We start from the raw sequence: 16,195 nt of genomic DNA on the forward strand, positions 1-16,195 counted from the left end.
TGGGGTGGGGGAGGGGAGCAGGGAGGAGATGGGGCTGGGGTGGGGGAGGGGAGCAGGGAGGAGATGGGGCTGGGGTGGGGGAGGGGAGCAGGGAGGAGATGGGGCTGGGGTGGGGGAGGGGAGCAGGGAGGAGATGGGCTGGGGTGGGGGAGGGGGACCATGGAGAAGATGGGGCTGGGGTGGGGGAGGGGAGCATGGAGGAGATGGGGCTGGGGTGGGGGAGGGGAGCATGGAGGAGATGGGGCTGGGGTGGGGGAGGGGAGCAGGGAGGAGATGGGGCTGGGGTGGGGGAGGGGAGCAGGGAGGAGATGGGGCTGCGGTGGGGGAGGGGGACCATGGAGGAGATGGGGGCTGGGGTGGGGGAGGGGGACCATGGAGGAGATGGAGCTGGGGTGGGAGAGGGGGACCATGGAGGAGATGGGGCTGGGGTGCGGGAGGGGGATCATGGAGGAGATGGGGCTGGGGTGGGGGAGGGGGAGCAGGGAGGAGATGGGCTGTGGTGGGGGAGGGGAGCAGGGAGGAGATGGGGGCTGGGGTGGGGGAGGGGGAGCAGGGAGGCGATGGAGTGGGGGAGGGGGAACAGGGAGGAGATGGGGCTGGGGGAGGGGAGCAGGGAGGAGATGGGGCTGGGGGAGGGGGAGCATGGAGGAGATGGGGCTGGGGTGGGGGAGCAGGGAGGAGATGGGGCTGGGGGAGGGGGAGCAGGGAGGAGATGGGGCTGGGGGAGGGGGAGCATGGAGGAGATGGGGCTGGGGGAGGGGGAGCATGGAGGAGATGGGGCTGGGGGAGGGGGAGCATGGAGGAGATGGGGCTGCGGTGGGGGAAGGGGAGCAGGGAGGAGATGGGGGCTGGGGTGGGGGCAGGACAGGGTGTGGCGCATAGAATGCACCAGAATCTCCATGAAGAAATATCTGGTTTGACAAAGCATTTCTGTATTAAAGAATACCGCATTATTTGGAAAATGAAAGGAAATTAGTTATTTTTCCTGTATCTTGTAATGGAAGCTACAGAAAGTAGAACTAAACAAATTCTCCAGACAGGTGGGGCTTGGATTTAAGAAGAAAGTGACAATGACCAGAGCCAGGGCCAGTTTCTCTTGTTGTCCCCGTGCTGCTCTGTGGAGGGCATTACGCCCCTCTGCACGGCAGACACCAGGCCTCGAGGGGGGAGTAAGCTGCTCCAGTCACACAGCTGTAGCAGGCGGGGTAGGCAGGGCAGGCACCCACACCCTACCCCTAACCCTAGCCCTAACCCAGATCCAGGCTGCCCGACCTCCTCGTCTGTCTCCGCAGAGGGAAGGCCGGCGGCCTGGGTGTCAGGCGCCAGGAGCCCACGCCTGTCTCTGCTCTGCTCCTAGTAACCAGCGGACCCGCACTTTCCTGCACACTTACATGTGCAGAGAACCTGAGGGGCCTCGCCTGTAAGTCCTGCAGTAACCCCAGGCAGCCGGCCTCGGTGGACCGATTACAAACATGGATCCAGTTCCCCGTCCCTCCTGCACCCTTGCTCCCCTGCCCTGCGGTGCTGCCCCTCCCACAGGGTCCCCCTCCCCCGCCTCTGGGCCGCTGGACCCGCTTTGCCCAGCGGATGTGGCAGAAGTGGCGGTGTCCTGGTTCCCAGCCCAGGCCTCAGGAGGCCTGTACCTTCCACTGCGGCTCCTGCGCTGCCCACTGCCGCGTGCACAGGCCGAGCTAGCCTGCGGAAGACGGGACACGCGTGGCCCGGTCACTGCGGCCCCGGCAGTGTCTCCAGTCCTGTGAGCAAGTCCCAGCTCAAGCCGAGCCACCAGCTGACTCATGAGCCATAGCGGGTTGTTTCCAAAGCCTCTGCTTGGGGGCGTTTGCTAGGAGCATCCTCTGTGATAAGACAACACGTGCAGTGTGGCTCAGCCCCTCAGTGGAAGAAAGCAAGCGGGTCTCAGAGACAAAGGCACCCCGCGGTGGCCGGGTGGTCTGAGCCCCCCCCCCCTCCCCCGGCCTGACCACGCTCTGAACTCCTGACTTGTCTGGGGCCCTGGGGGCTTCTCCCTTTTGTGCCTGCTTCCCTCTCGAACACAGAGGAAGGTTCTCCTGCCTTCTTTGCCAATTTCTCCCCAGTATTCAAGGCTCCGAGGATACTTCACCTGTGAAGACGCTCTGGGAGGCCCCCGCCCCGCCCGCGCCCCTAATTTCTATCTCGGGGAAGAGGACTTGCTGGATTTGGTTCTGCAGGTCGAGCCGGCCCCGGGGAATCAGGTTGGTGGGAACACAGGACTTTACTGAGTAATTACAGGATTAGGCATCCCCCTCGAAATTAAATGCTACCTCTCCACCTTCCAGAGCAGAATCCCACCCCCACCTGCTACCATGTAATTATCTAGTGAATTACTCCACGGAGGTCTCACGTAATTACACATGAGTGAGAAGCCGGCAGCTCTTCCAGTCACTACAACCGAGGAATTAGCTCTCATTGTGCAAGGCAGCCACGTGGCCGAGGTGCTGTCAGAGCGCACGGTCCCCCAGAGCCTTCCTCTCCACGAGCCAAGAGGGGGACGGGTCCCTCGAACGTCCAGGATCACATGCTCACGTCACCCAGGGCAGCAGGCTGTTAAGAGTGCGGAGCCTGGGCTTCCCTGGTGGCGCAGTGGTTAAGAATCCGCCTGCCAGTGCAGGGGACACGGGTTCGAGCCCTGGTCCCGGAAGATCCCACATGCCGCGGAGCAGCTAAGCCCGTGCGCCACAGCGACTGAAGCCCGCGCACGTAGAGCCCGTGCTCCGCAACAAGAGAAACCACCGCAATGAGAAGCCCGCGCACCGCAACGAAGAGTAGCCCCTGCTCGCCGCAACTAGAGAAAGCCGGCGCGCAGCAACAAAGACCCAACACAGTCAAAAATAAACAAAATACATTTATAAAAAGGAAAGAAAAAAAAAAAAAGAGTGGGGAGCCTGGGGTCCAGCCACTCACAAGCTCTGTGCCTTCTTCCTGCCTATAATATGGGGTGGTTGTCAGGATTAAACGAACTAGTACGCGGATGGGGGGGCTTCTACAACGTCCGGCACAGAATGAGTCCCAGGAAGGGTCTGCTTCTGGGGTGATGGTGTGTGGGGCCAGAGGCTGGATCCCTCTAAGGCTCAGCTAGACGCAGGTCACTGGTCAGGGCCAGGAGGGGCATCCAGAGAGAGGTGACAGATGAAGTGAGAGGAGGATGTGGGGCTGCACGTGCTAGAAGCAGGGCTCATGCCTGGAGCCGGCCTGTCACTTCCTCCACGCGGGTGCCTGGCTCATTCAAAGGGACAAGGAGGGCAGGACTCCCCCGCTCCCGCCACCCCACTTTCTCAGCAGAGCCTGTGGCTGAGACCCCACACAGTGGGCTGCTCTCAAGCTGGGCCGCGGTACAGAGCAGGACCCACGTGCTCGCTCCCACCTGCCAGCCGGACACACCCCTCAGAGTCCCGTCTCTGCAGCTGATTCGCTGGTGGCGCCGGGCAACTGGCCTTGCCTCTCTGCGGCCTGAGGCAAAATAGCTTTGAGAGAGCTGCGGCCACCTCTACAGGCTGCTGACAGCACGCGGGCTGCTAACGCATGGTACGGGCACACGAAGAACGCGCGCAGCCAATGTTCCGCGAAGACAAAACCAGCCAGGCGTCTCCTTCCTCTGTGGCCTTGTGATCTGACTCACCAGCCACTGACATTTCCTCTCCTCCTTGAACCGTCCCTTCTGCAGGTTCCAGCTGAGACCAGCTGGGCACCCCGCTCCCCGCAGCCTTGGGCGTGGAGGGGTTGCCAGGGCTGGCAGAGCCCGGCTGGGGAGAGGCCTCCAGCAGCCTGGCTTCTCTTGGTCCTTTTGACCACAACCCACCCCCCAAAAGGATGTGGGCACGTCTCGGGTGGTGCGGGGCTTAGCCTGTGGCAGCCTGCTGCGGAGCCGGGCGACTCCAGCCACCGGGTTCCGTCCCTAAGATGTGCCTCTGAACGAGGAGTGGCCAAGGCCTTTCGGTCCATCTGAGATCAGGTTCCATCCCAAGGCTGGGGATCTTCCAGCCATGCTGTCAGCGGCACTCAAGGGCCTTAGGGCTTTTTCCTGGCTTTGTTTCTCATTGGCCTTGTCCTTTGATCCCGGCCTCTGCGGTTCACACCTCCTCCTTCACACCTCCCGGCCCTTCTGTCACGGGCCCGGGGCTCCTGGCGGCCTCACATCCTTCTTGGACTGAGGCCTCTGGCTTGTCTGCCTCATCCTCCCTCTGCCACGCCCGCCAGCTCGTCTCTGGGGGTCCAGGCTGGACCCTGGGCTGGGTCCACCACGTGGGGGCAGAGCCGGTGGAAGCGGGGAGTGCTGCTTTGTGCCTCAGCTCCCCGCACTGCCCTGCCGCGCCCCCGGTGTCCTCACCGCCAATCTGGTTCCTCCCCTCTCCTAGTTCTGAGCTCGCCGCGGTCCCAGATCGGCAGTCTGAGGCTCCCCGCTGAGCCGCGTTCCTTTTCAATCCGCTCTCCCTCCCGTCGCTTCATCATTCTAGTCAGGAAGAGGCCTGGGCTGAATGGGGAGCCGCTCAATCCAACGGGTACAAAGAGTATTTTGATGTTTTCATTTCTTTCTAGTTCAGCAATTCGAGAAAACACATCGTTTTGGTGCTGGTTCCAACAAGCTCTCTAACTGCCTTTCAAAACTTTCTGTTGGTTAAAAAGTATACACGAGATGGGGCACGGCTGCTGACTGGACGCTGGGGCGGGGGTGCCGCTCTGCCTGGAGGGCCGGCTTCTTCCAGCCCTGACTCCCCCTCCCACCGCCCTGATCTGTTGTGCTTCGGCAAGCCAGCTAAGCTTCCGTGCCTGGAGAGGCCTGTCCAGGGGAGCTCAGGGCCTCGCTGAGAACAAAGACACGAGGGCAGAGACCCCCCGCCCAGCTCAGCCGGTGCCGAAGAGCTCTCCACGGTGCTGAAAGGGCGCAGCAGGCCTCCCCTTCCCCCCCTCCACACCTGCAGCCAGCGGAGCCTAGCCTGGCTAAGGCGCCAGTAGTCACTCTTCTATCCAGCAGGCAGGGCCCGAGCTTCTAACACAGGCCTCCTTTGTGCTAAGTACTCGGGACCCGTCTTCAAAATAGTGCACTAAGGCCCCTGCCTGCAAGGAGGTCCCAGGCCAGGGTGGACGTTCCACAACACCAGCATGAGACCTGCTACAATGGAGAAATGACTGGGCTACCGGACGTGGGGGTCAAACAAGGCTTCCTGGAGGAGGGCAAGTCCCTCAACTGAGACCTAGTGGTGACCAGGGTTCAGCCAAGCCAGGACAGAGACTACAAAGTGGGCTCAGGGCAGTGGTGCGACGTGCAGGCCCCGGGACCGTTTGCTCCACCGCCTGCCTGTGCACCTTTAGGCAGATGACTTCCCTTTCCGTGTTGCGGTTTTCCCACCTCCAAAACGCAACTAGAGCTATCATACACTTGCAAAGGGTTGCTGTGAAGATTAACCACTTTTAATAAACACCAAGGGCTGAGTTCTGTGACTGGAATACGGCGAATATCTGCTCTGACTGGTGCCAGGCTCAGAGTGGAGGGGACTCGCTGGCTGGAGACACAAGCCACGTGGCAAGGGCGGGGCTGCGGCTGCAGGGAGGACAGGGGGCCGCGCTGAGGGCCAGAGTTCACTCGCAGGGCACTCGGGGCTGTCGGAGGGCTGGCTGTGGAGAGTGCGCTCGGCGTGTGTGTGTGTGTGTGTGTGTGTGTGTGTGTGTGTGTGTGCGCGCATGCACTCACGGGGGTGTCATCCAGACAGCAGCAGGTTTTGGGGGTGAGGGGCAGGAACTGGCCGAGCCTGCTCCCTCCTGTGTAGCCGTGGTGATGGGTGGAGTGGGGACACGCAGAAGTGCGGTCTTGCATCTTTTAAAAGGCAGTCCTTCCTTTTCATATCCTTTTTTTCTACTTCCCCTTCCCCTTCCCCCACAATAGACTTCTTGGAAGACAATCCAGGTTAACAACCCAGCATGTATCCTTCTGTATTTTTCTTTGTGTTAATAAAATCCTATACAGACATACATAGCTATACGTACGCACTCCCAGAGTGTTCTGGTCCTTGTTTTATAAAAATGGGATCGTATTATACATACTTATCTTCAAATTGCTTTTCTCACTCAACAATACCGTACAGAAATCCCTTTAAGCTTACTGGTGGAGAGTTCATTAATTTTTTATAGGGGGCCTAATATTCCTCGGCGTGGCTGCTCGGCAGCCCACCTTCCCTGTCACCCTGTGTCAGGTCCACCTCCCGGTTTCTGCCTCGGCGCCTCCAGCTCCCTGAGCCTGGAGCAGGACACCCTGTTTCACACCTGCATGTCTGTGTCACCTGCTGCCTTCTCCCAGCCTGGTTCCCACGGCTACTCCCAGCCTGTTCTGCAGGGGAGCAGGCCAGCGGGCTGGGTGGGGGGCGAGGGGAGCAGAGAGGTCACGGGAAGGCTGGACAGTGAACGTGGGGCTAACTGAGCAGGTGGAGTTTGGTCTTGATCCGAGTGGGTGGGAGGGTGGGTGCCCTGGAAGGTCCGAAGTGGAGCAATGCCTGGGGTTAAGAAGCCCCCTTGCTGGCCTGTGAGGCCCAGGACCCCAGTCCCTCCCTCTCCCGCAGCCCCCCATTCCGTCTCCTACCTCTTTCTCCACGGCGGATCCAGCTGCTTCTCCTCCACTGCCATCAGGCCACCGTGCCTCACAGCTGACCCCTAAGGAAGCAGGAGGGAGGAGCGAGTTCACTGCTGGTGGCCCTGCGTCCAAGGCACCGCCATGCTGTCCCCACTGCCGTCGCCCTGATGCCTCTGCGTTTAGACGGCGGCGGGGCACCCCCTCCCACCCGGCTTCCGCCCTCGTGGAGCTGAGACTGGGCAGCATGGATGGGGTGGTCCCCACAGGTCCCCAGACCCCCAGAGGCCACTGCTAGGGCCCTAGGGAGAGCCGTTCCAGCCCATCCCCCGGCCCCCAGGTTGGCAGTTCACAGGTAGACAGTGACGCGGAACAGGGACAGGTTTTCAGTGGTCCTCTCTTACCTCTAAGGTTCCCTGGCTTTCATGGAACAAGTTACTAGGTTGCTAATGATAACAGGGATATAGAGGTTCCTTTCTCAATCAGTGTTGGGAGTGAAGAAAAATCTTAAGGGAATGCCCACAGCAGGGCCGGCCGGCGGTGGCTGAAACCCAGGGAAGGGCACTTTAGGTCACTCCTGGGACCGCGCCAGCGAGTGGCTGGTGGCCCAAACCCATCGCCCCCCTACGACGCTGTTTTGAAGAGCTATTGAATTGTGGGGCGTTCCCATAAAAATCTGAATTTTCTGGCTTCTTTAGAAAAATCTGAAAACTCGGCAAAGCTGGGCACGGGCTTCCCCGGGAGGGGCTGCGGGCTGGGAGTCTCTGGTCCTTCCGGCCCGGCCGGCTCACTTCACGGTGGCGCTGCTCGCCTTCCACGTGGCCACGCGAGTCCTGCCCGGAGGCCGTGCGCGGGGCGTCTTCCAGGGAGGGGCCCACACTCGGTCCCCTCTGGACTCCGGCCGGCCTCCGGGAGGCAGCCGCGTCCGCACAACCAGCCGGGGACTCGGCCCCGGTCCTGGCGCTGCACCGGCCCCGCTGTCCTGTCTCTGGGCCTCAGCTTCTCCTGCGGGGCGGGTGGACGCGCGGGGCCGAGGCGGGCCTTCCTCGGGCGAGGCTGAGCGCTCTGCCGTGCGACCCTCCGAGGGCGACAGGGGGCGCCCCCGGCCCACGGGAACGCGCTCCGCCGCGGGACAAAGACGGTGCGCGGCAGCCAGGCGCGGCTCTGACCGCGGCCACCGCGCAGTCCTGTGAGGCCGGCCCAGGTGAGCGCGGCCCAGGTGAGGGTAGCCCAGGTAGCGCGGCCCAGGTGGCGCAGCCTAGCGCACGCCCACCCCTGCCCCCGCCAGCCCAGCTTCCCCGCAGACCCTCCCTGGTCTCTCTCTGCCTCTCCCCACATTCTGCCCGTCCCCCAGTCCTCTGCATCCCTGTCTCTCCTTTCCACCCCGGGGTCGGTCCCGAACTCCTTCCCAGTCGCCCTGCCTACCTCCTGTCTCTTGTCCTGTCTGTGGCTCTGACTCAAATAGGGCTGGCCTTGTCTCTTTGTGCCGCAAGGGTCTCTGGTTGCCCTGTTTTCCAGGGAGGGGGCCCTGAGGTCTCTTTTGCAGTGGGGGGCGGGGGGCAGGAGCACAGCATCAGCCTTGCCGCCTTCCACCACCTCCGTCTCAGGCATCACAGCCTCCGAGCCGCGCTCTGGTTGCCCAAGACAGTCTTTGTGAAAGCACTGGCCCTTACTTGGATGTCCCCCCTCCTCCCACCAAGTCCTGGAATCGCCTGGGAACGGGGTGAGAGGCTGGGAGCCAAGGAACGCCTGGCTCACTCTTTGCCAGGTTCTAAGACACAGAATCTGGGCTGAAGCCGCTCTGGGCCGGGATGGGGCCCGCTTCTGCTCTCGCCTCCACGCCCACCTGCCTGAGAGTCTTCCCTTCCCGTCCCCAGGTCTCCACCCAAACCATCAAAGTGTGGGGCTCCGTGACACCTTCCACATCTGATCGTCTAGATTCTAACGAGATGGACCTAAAATCCCACATTCCCTCTTCCCACCTCGTAAAAGCAGGTGCTGCCCCCGGTGCTCCAGACAGCACAGTGGGGTAGGTGTCAGCGTGCCTGTTTCACAGATGAGGAAGACTGAGGCCCAGAGACCCACAGGAGCTGGTGCCGGCACAGCCAGCTGGACAGCCGGGGCACTCTCTCTGATGAAGGGCAGCAGGGACCGCAGGAGCACTGAGGAGCCCCCTCCCCTGCTGGGCCCTGCAGGATTCCACACCTGAGAAGCCTTCCTTGCCGCTGGGTGAAAGGTGACACGCTGTCAGCGGGGGTCCCTGAAAAGCCGATGCCAAGATGATGGAGTTGGAATTGCAAGGGGCTTAACTGCTGGCAACGCCTGTGAAAGATAAGGGAGGAGGGGGCAGGGGTGGGTGGGGAGCCGCAGGCCCTGGTGCAGGTCTGAGCCTTCTGGAAAGACGGAGTCTGGGTAGGAAGAGCCCTGGCCTACAGCACAGCTCCGAGAGGGTCTGGCCGGCCCATGGGGAGTTCTTGGTAGCCTGTCCACAGAAGGACCCTGTCCTGAGCAGGAACAGCCAGGCCTGGCACCGCTCCACCTTCGGTTTTGGCTAATGAGGAGACTGGCCTCGGCTTCCTCGAGCGAGCACTGAAGGAGTGAAGGTGTGAGCTGTGTGGGTATTCGGGGGAAAGCATTACAGACGGAGGCACAGCACGTGCCAAGGTCCTGAGGCAGGCGCGTGCCTGGCATCTTCCAGGAACAGCAAGGAGACACTGTGTTAGGAGCAGAGTGAGCAAGGGGACAGGACCAGCCATGAAGGCAGAGATACTGATGGGGTCGGGTCACGTAGGGCCTTCTGAGTCAGAGGAAGACCTCAGCTTTTCCTCAGGGTGACGTGGGGCCCTCTGGGTTTTGAGTAGAGAGATAGTGAGCTCTGACTCATATATATATATTTTTAAAATTTATTTATTATTTATTTATTTTTGGCTGCATTGAGTCTTCGTTGCTGCGCGCAGACCTTCTCTAGTTGCGGCGAGCAGGGGCTGCTCTTCGTTGTGGTGCGCGGGCTTCTCATGGTGGTGGCTTCTCTTGTTGTGGAGCACAGGCTCTAGGCGCACAGGCTTCAGTAGTTGTGGCTCGCAGGCTTCAGTAGTTGTGGCTCGCAGGCTTGAGTAGTTGTGGCTCGTGGGCTCTAGAGCGCAGGCTCAGTAGTTGTGGTGCACGGGCTTAGTTGCTCCACAGCATGTGGGATCTTCCCGGACCAGGGCTCGAACCCGTGTCCCCTGCATTGGCAGGCGGATTCTTAACCACTGCACCACCAGGGAAGTCCCCTGACTCACATTTTAAAAGGATCGTTGTGGCTCCTGTGCTAAGAGCTGACTGTAGGGGCTTCCAGGGCAGGACTGGAGGCTGCTGCAGTAGCACAGGTGAGAGGAGATGGGGGCTCGTCCGGGTGGTAGCAGTAGGGGTGGGCGGAGGGGCCACTTTCGGGATAAGACCCATTAGTGGAACCATTAGGTTTGCAGATTCAGCTCCTCACCGTGTGAGGCTGTGACGTTTGCCTGTTGTGTTGTGGAACAGAGATTTGTAGCCTCCTTCCTCCCTCCCTCACTGGTCTGGCGCTCACCCCACCCCGTTTCATCTTCTCCGTCTTAAGTCATCTTGTTGACTGAACTGTTAATGGTCCAGGAAGACGTGGCCCTTGTCAGAGCCTCGACTCAGCCCGTTTGCTGAATGACTGACTATAGCTGCCAAGACCCCACCTCTGCCCGGGAGGGAATGGCCTGGCCCCGCCCACCTGAGTGGGCATGTGGGCGTGGATGGCCATGTTATCCGACCTGGGCCAAGAAGGGCCGTGGGCTTCGGCTGGGAGCACAGGCATGCAGGGGCTGGTGTGTGCCACAGGGAGCGGGGGTGCGGACACGCTGGCGCTCAGGCCCTGTCCAGAGGCCCTCACATTTTTACATCAGAAAACGTGCTGGGGCCGAGCCAGCCACTGTCTTGTGTTTGCTGGACTAGGCCTTGCAGCCTTTCTGGTGCAGAGAGCAGCCCTGGGCGTCACACAGCACACACATCCACTCATTAGGCCCCGAACCAAGAGTGCATGGTCGAGCCTGCTGGTCACATCGGTAGATGCAGAGTCAGAAACGCAGAGAGGGTCAGTAGCTCACCAGGGTTGTCCAGCAAAGGCGGGGTCTAGCTGGGCTTTGAACTGATAGCTGTCTGAGTTCGGAAACAACGCTTCAGCCACTGGCAGTGGCTTTGCTCCAAGCACCTTTCCTCAAAGAGGCCGCGGGGCACGTCTGACCGGCCAGGGCTGGGGCCCCTGCGAGCCGCCTCGTCTGCCCGGCCAGGCACGCTCCTGGCTCTGGCCCTTGGACGACAGCACTTAGCCCCCGCATCTCACAGCTCAGCTGCCACAGATGGCTGCTCAGTGGGGCTGTGCCACCATCCTGGTTTCCGAGGGACGGATCGCCAGCCTCAGAGGAGGGTCTCTGCAGGCCCCTTGTCCAGGACAAGGCCCCCTGGCAGCCAGCACTTGCAAACACGGCAGCCCTGCAGGGCGGCCAGCACCCCAGATGGCCTGAGTGTTGACACACAGAAGGAATGCGCGGCCTTTGTTCTCCGGATCAGCCAGCTGCTGCACGGAGGCCACGTGGGCCCCCGGGCATCAGCCTTGGATGTGCCGCCTAGGCTTGGACGCCCTTCAGCAAGTCACTTAACCTCTCTGGGCCCCTGCACTTCATCTGTGGAGGGAGGGAGGGGTTTGGCTGCACAGCTCGGAGATGAGCTCCTAGCCCTGATGCCCTGACGCCAGCCTCGCGCTCATGCCGGTTTCACTGGCCCTCCTGAATGTCTACACGAATATTCTCTTTACGACCACGTCAGAGTGAACAGCAGCACTTGACAATTACTGCATTTCCCCCCCAAGACTCAACTTCACAAAGTTGCAAGTGCCTGACTTTCATTTCCAATAGGTGGCTGTCAGGAGGAGCTGCACGGCTCCTAAAGAGACTCACAGACGTTGTAATTAAAGATGCCAGCCTTGACAGGTAGCGGGAGAGGAGGGGGATGTGGCGGTGAGAGCAGAGAAGGGAGGGGGTCCGGGGCCCAGCAGGACAAGAGCACAGCCAGAGAGGTGTCCCCGCTGCGCGGAGAGCTTGGTGTCAGCGTCGTGCCCAGAGGGCCACTGCTGATAACGGTGGTGACAAGGCTGAGGTCGCTGCCTGACAGTTGACAAGGCACTCCGACGACCTGTCTCAGGATCCTGCAATCGTCCAGAAAGGCAGGTTTCATTAATCCCATTTTGCAGGTGGGAAAACTAAAACCAAGGGTCAGAGCCCTTATTCTGGCTACAAACTGATACTCTACACCACAGACTGAGAATCTCCCTGACCCAGGCTGAGCCCGGTTAAACTGCAGCAGGTCCACTCCCAGGGTCTGAGGCGGATGGACGGCGGGGATGCGGGTGACCCAGAGCAAACCCCTCTCTGCAGGGGGCAGAGCTCCGAGCTCCCGGCCATCGGCCATGACCTCACAGGAGAAGGCCCTGAGGGGTGGCTGGGGGGACCCCGGCCCGTCCAGGCTCGACCCAGGGAGCACGTGTGTGAACTCCGGTGCAGAGCTGAGGGACGCCCCTCCTAAGGGGCTTGTGCGTGCAGGTGCACACGGCGTGCTGAGCGGCGGTGGCCTCCCTGGCCGGTGCTTTCCCCCAACGACACGTGCCCCTCCTGCCACCTCAGGTGGGTCTGGGGGCACCCGCCATCTGCCGGCGGCTGGTCCCTGAGGGCTGGCTGTCCGAGCGCCTGGAGTGGCCTGGCCTGCCTGTGTCACCTTGGTGGGTTCCTGCACCTCAGCCGCGTCCCCAGGCCTCTGGCCAAGGTGCGGGATCACGTGGCCCAGAAGGAGCTCGGCACAGACGGGCTTCCTCCTCTGCCCCGTGATTCTGGCCTCTGCCATCAGGCCGGCTGGCTCCCCTCCTCCCCCATCATGGGCTCCCCCTCTGACAGGCACCTCATTAGCAGAATCTCTGTAAATAACGCCAACCAGTTAGAGTTACAGCGAGGTAGCTCATTAAAGAGCTCTGCTCAGCTCCCTTCCCAATTAGTGCTTCCGCGGCGCAGCCGCCAGGACTGCGTGTGACAGGGCGCCCTTGGCGTGCTGTGGGTCCATCACCCCGGGGGGCAGTATCGGCAGCCCTGGGACCTGAGAAAGCAGCACGCCTCTCCCCACCCTGCAGCCGGCTGGCTGGGGGTGGCCTCTAAGAGAAGTGGGGGAGACGCAGGCGCCAGTGCCCACGGGGGTGGGGGCCAAAGGGCGTAGCCACCCCAGGTACGCACAGTGGGCCCAGACTGCCGTTTGTTTCGGCTGGAGGGTCTGTCCCCCGCGTTGGATACTTCTACGGTCCATCGGCCAGCATTCTTGGACCCAGGTTTCCACTCCAGATTGCTCGATCGAAGCTGACCTGTCCCAGGTCCCTTCTCCTCAAAGTCTTTCTCTTACCTTCTTTCACGGGACCTCGAACTTTTCACGGAAGCTTCTGGGGACAACACTCTTCTCCTTGGGTGCTGAAGTCATTGGTGACAACAACGGATGGAACTTCGGGCTGGAAAGGAGAAGGAGAATGAGCTGGAGGAGGCTGTGAAAGGCAGGGTGATGGCGTTCCCAGGACTAGCCTTACCGGACTGCGGTCTTCTCCACTTTTTAATTTTTTTTAACACGTGAAGAAACAGACTGGGAGAGGCTCAGCCACTTGCTCCAGGTCACACAGGTGGTGGTCTAGAGCTTGTCTTGGGATCTGATCACCCGAGTGTGGCTTAGCTGTGCGGCAGGTTAATGGGAGCACAGAGACCCTCCAGGCCCCCCACTGCCCTTCGGTAGGTGAGCAGCTGACCCCTGTTCCATCCTTTCCCCAGCGAGGTTTCGCTACACCTGACCACACTTCCCTCTGTTTCACGTTGGGAAGGAAAATGCTCCCAATTTCTTTCCCTCTTGCTGAATCGATAGCTTAGCTGGGCAAGGCAGAAAATGAAATTTACATTCAATGGTTTCCATGGCAACCACAGTGCTGGACCAGCTTCTCTTGCTCTTGGGGCACCGTGTTCTGAGAAGAGCCAGGTATCGAAGTCTCAGCTCCCCGAGAATGTGGCAGGGGGTTAAACAGAACTGGAAGGGACTTGGGTTCCCCAGCCACCTCTTTCTCTGGCTTTGTGTGTGTGGAGGAGGGGACAGGAGCCCCCCTTTTTCCCAGCATATCAGAGGAGCAAATCGCTTCACCCCGTCCTCAGCATCACCATGGCTCACAGTTTTAAAGCTCTGCTCCGTGCCAGGCTTTGTGCTCAGTGCTGAAGCACTATTTCCTTTCATTTCTGCTTCAGTCCCACGAGGTAAGTACTATGGTTACCCCACTTTAGTGATGAAGAAATTGAGCCGAGAGAGTATTATAAACCTTGCTCAGAGGGTCAGAGCGTACATCTGCTTCATCCCGGGACTGTGGTCTTAAGCATTCCACAAGAGAATGAACTCAGAGCTCACTCCAGGGAAGCAGGAGGGAACGAACTCCCTTTCTGCCCCCCACCCCTGTGGGCTACAGAGAGCGCTGGAGCACCGAGGCTGAGAGCACGGGTCTGCAGCCTGGCAGCTCAGGTGTCCTCACACATCTAATGTGGGCCTGGTCCTCCGCCCTGAACGAGGGATTAAACACAGTGTCTACTTCCCAGGGGTGCTGACTGCATTAAAGGAGATAAAACCCTGCACGCGCTCGGGCCGTGCCGGGCCCAGGGTCCATCCTCTGTGTCAGTAACTCTCCTACTCGCAGCTGGGGCGGGAGGCAGCCATCAGCACAGGTGTCCGTGTTTTCCTGAGGACGGGAGAAGCCCGGGCGTCGGGGCCCAAGGGAGGTAACCAGCGGGGCTTCCTGGAGGAGGCAGACGCTGAGGCCGAGTGTGGCAGGGAGGAGTGAGGGCGTCAGGTACTAGCCGTTCTGTCCACTCGGCACCTGTTCCTCTCCCAGCTCCCCGCTCAGACCCCTTCTCCTCTGCCCTCAGTCTGTGCGCGGAGGGGCTGACTCCGCCCCAGCCCACCACCTAGGCATGGGCACGTGACTCGGTCCCAGCCAATGAGACACCGGCATCTCCCAGCTATAGGGACTGGTTGGGAGGTGGGCACATGGCTCAGGCAGAGCCAATCACAGTCAAAGCATGTCAGACCCGAGGGGTTTGCTGGGCCGTGGGGGAAAAGACCCCTTCCGTCCGCTAGGCTGGCAGTGCTCAGGTCGCTAGCATGCAAGCCTGAAGCTGCCAGGGGCGTGTCTGCCCCCAGGAGGGGAGAGCCTGCGTGAGAGTGAAGCCAACACACAGCAAAGTGTAGCTTAGAAGCGGCAAGAGTGGGATTCCTGGCAGTGTTCCTGGATCCAGCTGTGCCTGAAGCCCCAAGGCTGTTCTGGTACATGAGCCAATAGATGTTCTGGTACGTGAGCCAATGCCTTTCACAATCAGGAGAGCCCTCCTTAGATACAAAAGGAGTGGCAGCAGCGGGCTGAGAGGGTGGCAGGCGCCAGGTCACGGAGTCCTAAATGCCTCACTGGGCAACTCAAACTTGAAGGTGGCGGGAACCCTTGATCATAAGCAGAGAACTGATATGATCAGTCCAGGCTCCGGAAAGACCCTCTGAGGAATTATCTGGTCCAGTGTCCGTAGTACCCTGGTTGAGAAATGCTGATTTAACCTGCCTAGGGTTTTTTTTTCACATGTAGCAAATGAGATTACAAGACATACTGCCTGAATGTCTACTTACACTAAAAAAGCATTTATTGTTTACCTGAAATTCAGATTTAAGTGAGAATCCTGTATTTATCTGGCAGCCCTAACCCACCCCCCACTGATGGAGACGTGGGTTGTTCCCGTCCTTACTATTACACACAGGGTACAAACAGTGAAAGTCGTTGCATATCTCATTTTGTTCGTGTGCAAGGATGCCTACAGGATGAGTTCCTCAAAGTGGAATTATTGGGTCAACGATGGAATCTGTAATTTTGATGGATTCTGCCGGTTTACGCTCCCACCAGTGATGTGCGAGGGTGCTTGTTTCCCCACAGCTTTGCCAACAGAGTGTATTACCAAACTTTGGGATTTCTGCCATATTGGTTGGTGGGAAATGTGACTAGAAAACTTTCAAAACATTGTGAGCAAATTCAGGTGGAAAATGCAAATAAGGAAAATTGACCAGATTCAGACCCTGACAAACCAGTGGGCTGCGTCCACTGTATGCCTGTTGTGTCCAACACTCTCTACAGCTGTGTGAGGTGAAACTTCCAGCCCAGAGAGGTTAAGTAACCTGCCCAAGGTCACACAGCTGGTGAGGGGTGGAGCAAGTCTATGATCTTCCAACCCACGGTCATGCTGAGGTGGACCAGGATGGGCGTGGCAAGCTCATCCTCTACTCCCACGTCTCTCCTGAAGCTCCCTCTTGTCGCATTTTTCATCGCCCATCAGCTGGGCCACTTCTCTGATGCATATGGCGTTAGCAGCAGCTCTGGCCCAAGAGGGAGTGTAGAGGGCCTTGTTGAAGGCTGGACAGTCCTGTTTGACTCAGCTAATTGGTTAAATGGATTCTTCTATGTGTGCAGCATTGAACTTTCTGCTTCGATAAGGCATA

The sequence above is a fragment of the Delphinapterus leucas genome, chromosome 10, assembly GCF_059928025.1.
Source record: "Delphinapterus leucas isolate spDelLeu-1000000601 "Yukka" chromosome 10, BTC_Dleu_Yukka2, whole genome shotgun sequence".
Taxonomy (NCBI): domain Eukaryota; kingdom Metazoa; phylum Chordata; class Mammalia; order Artiodactyla; family Monodontidae; genus Delphinapterus; species Delphinapterus leucas.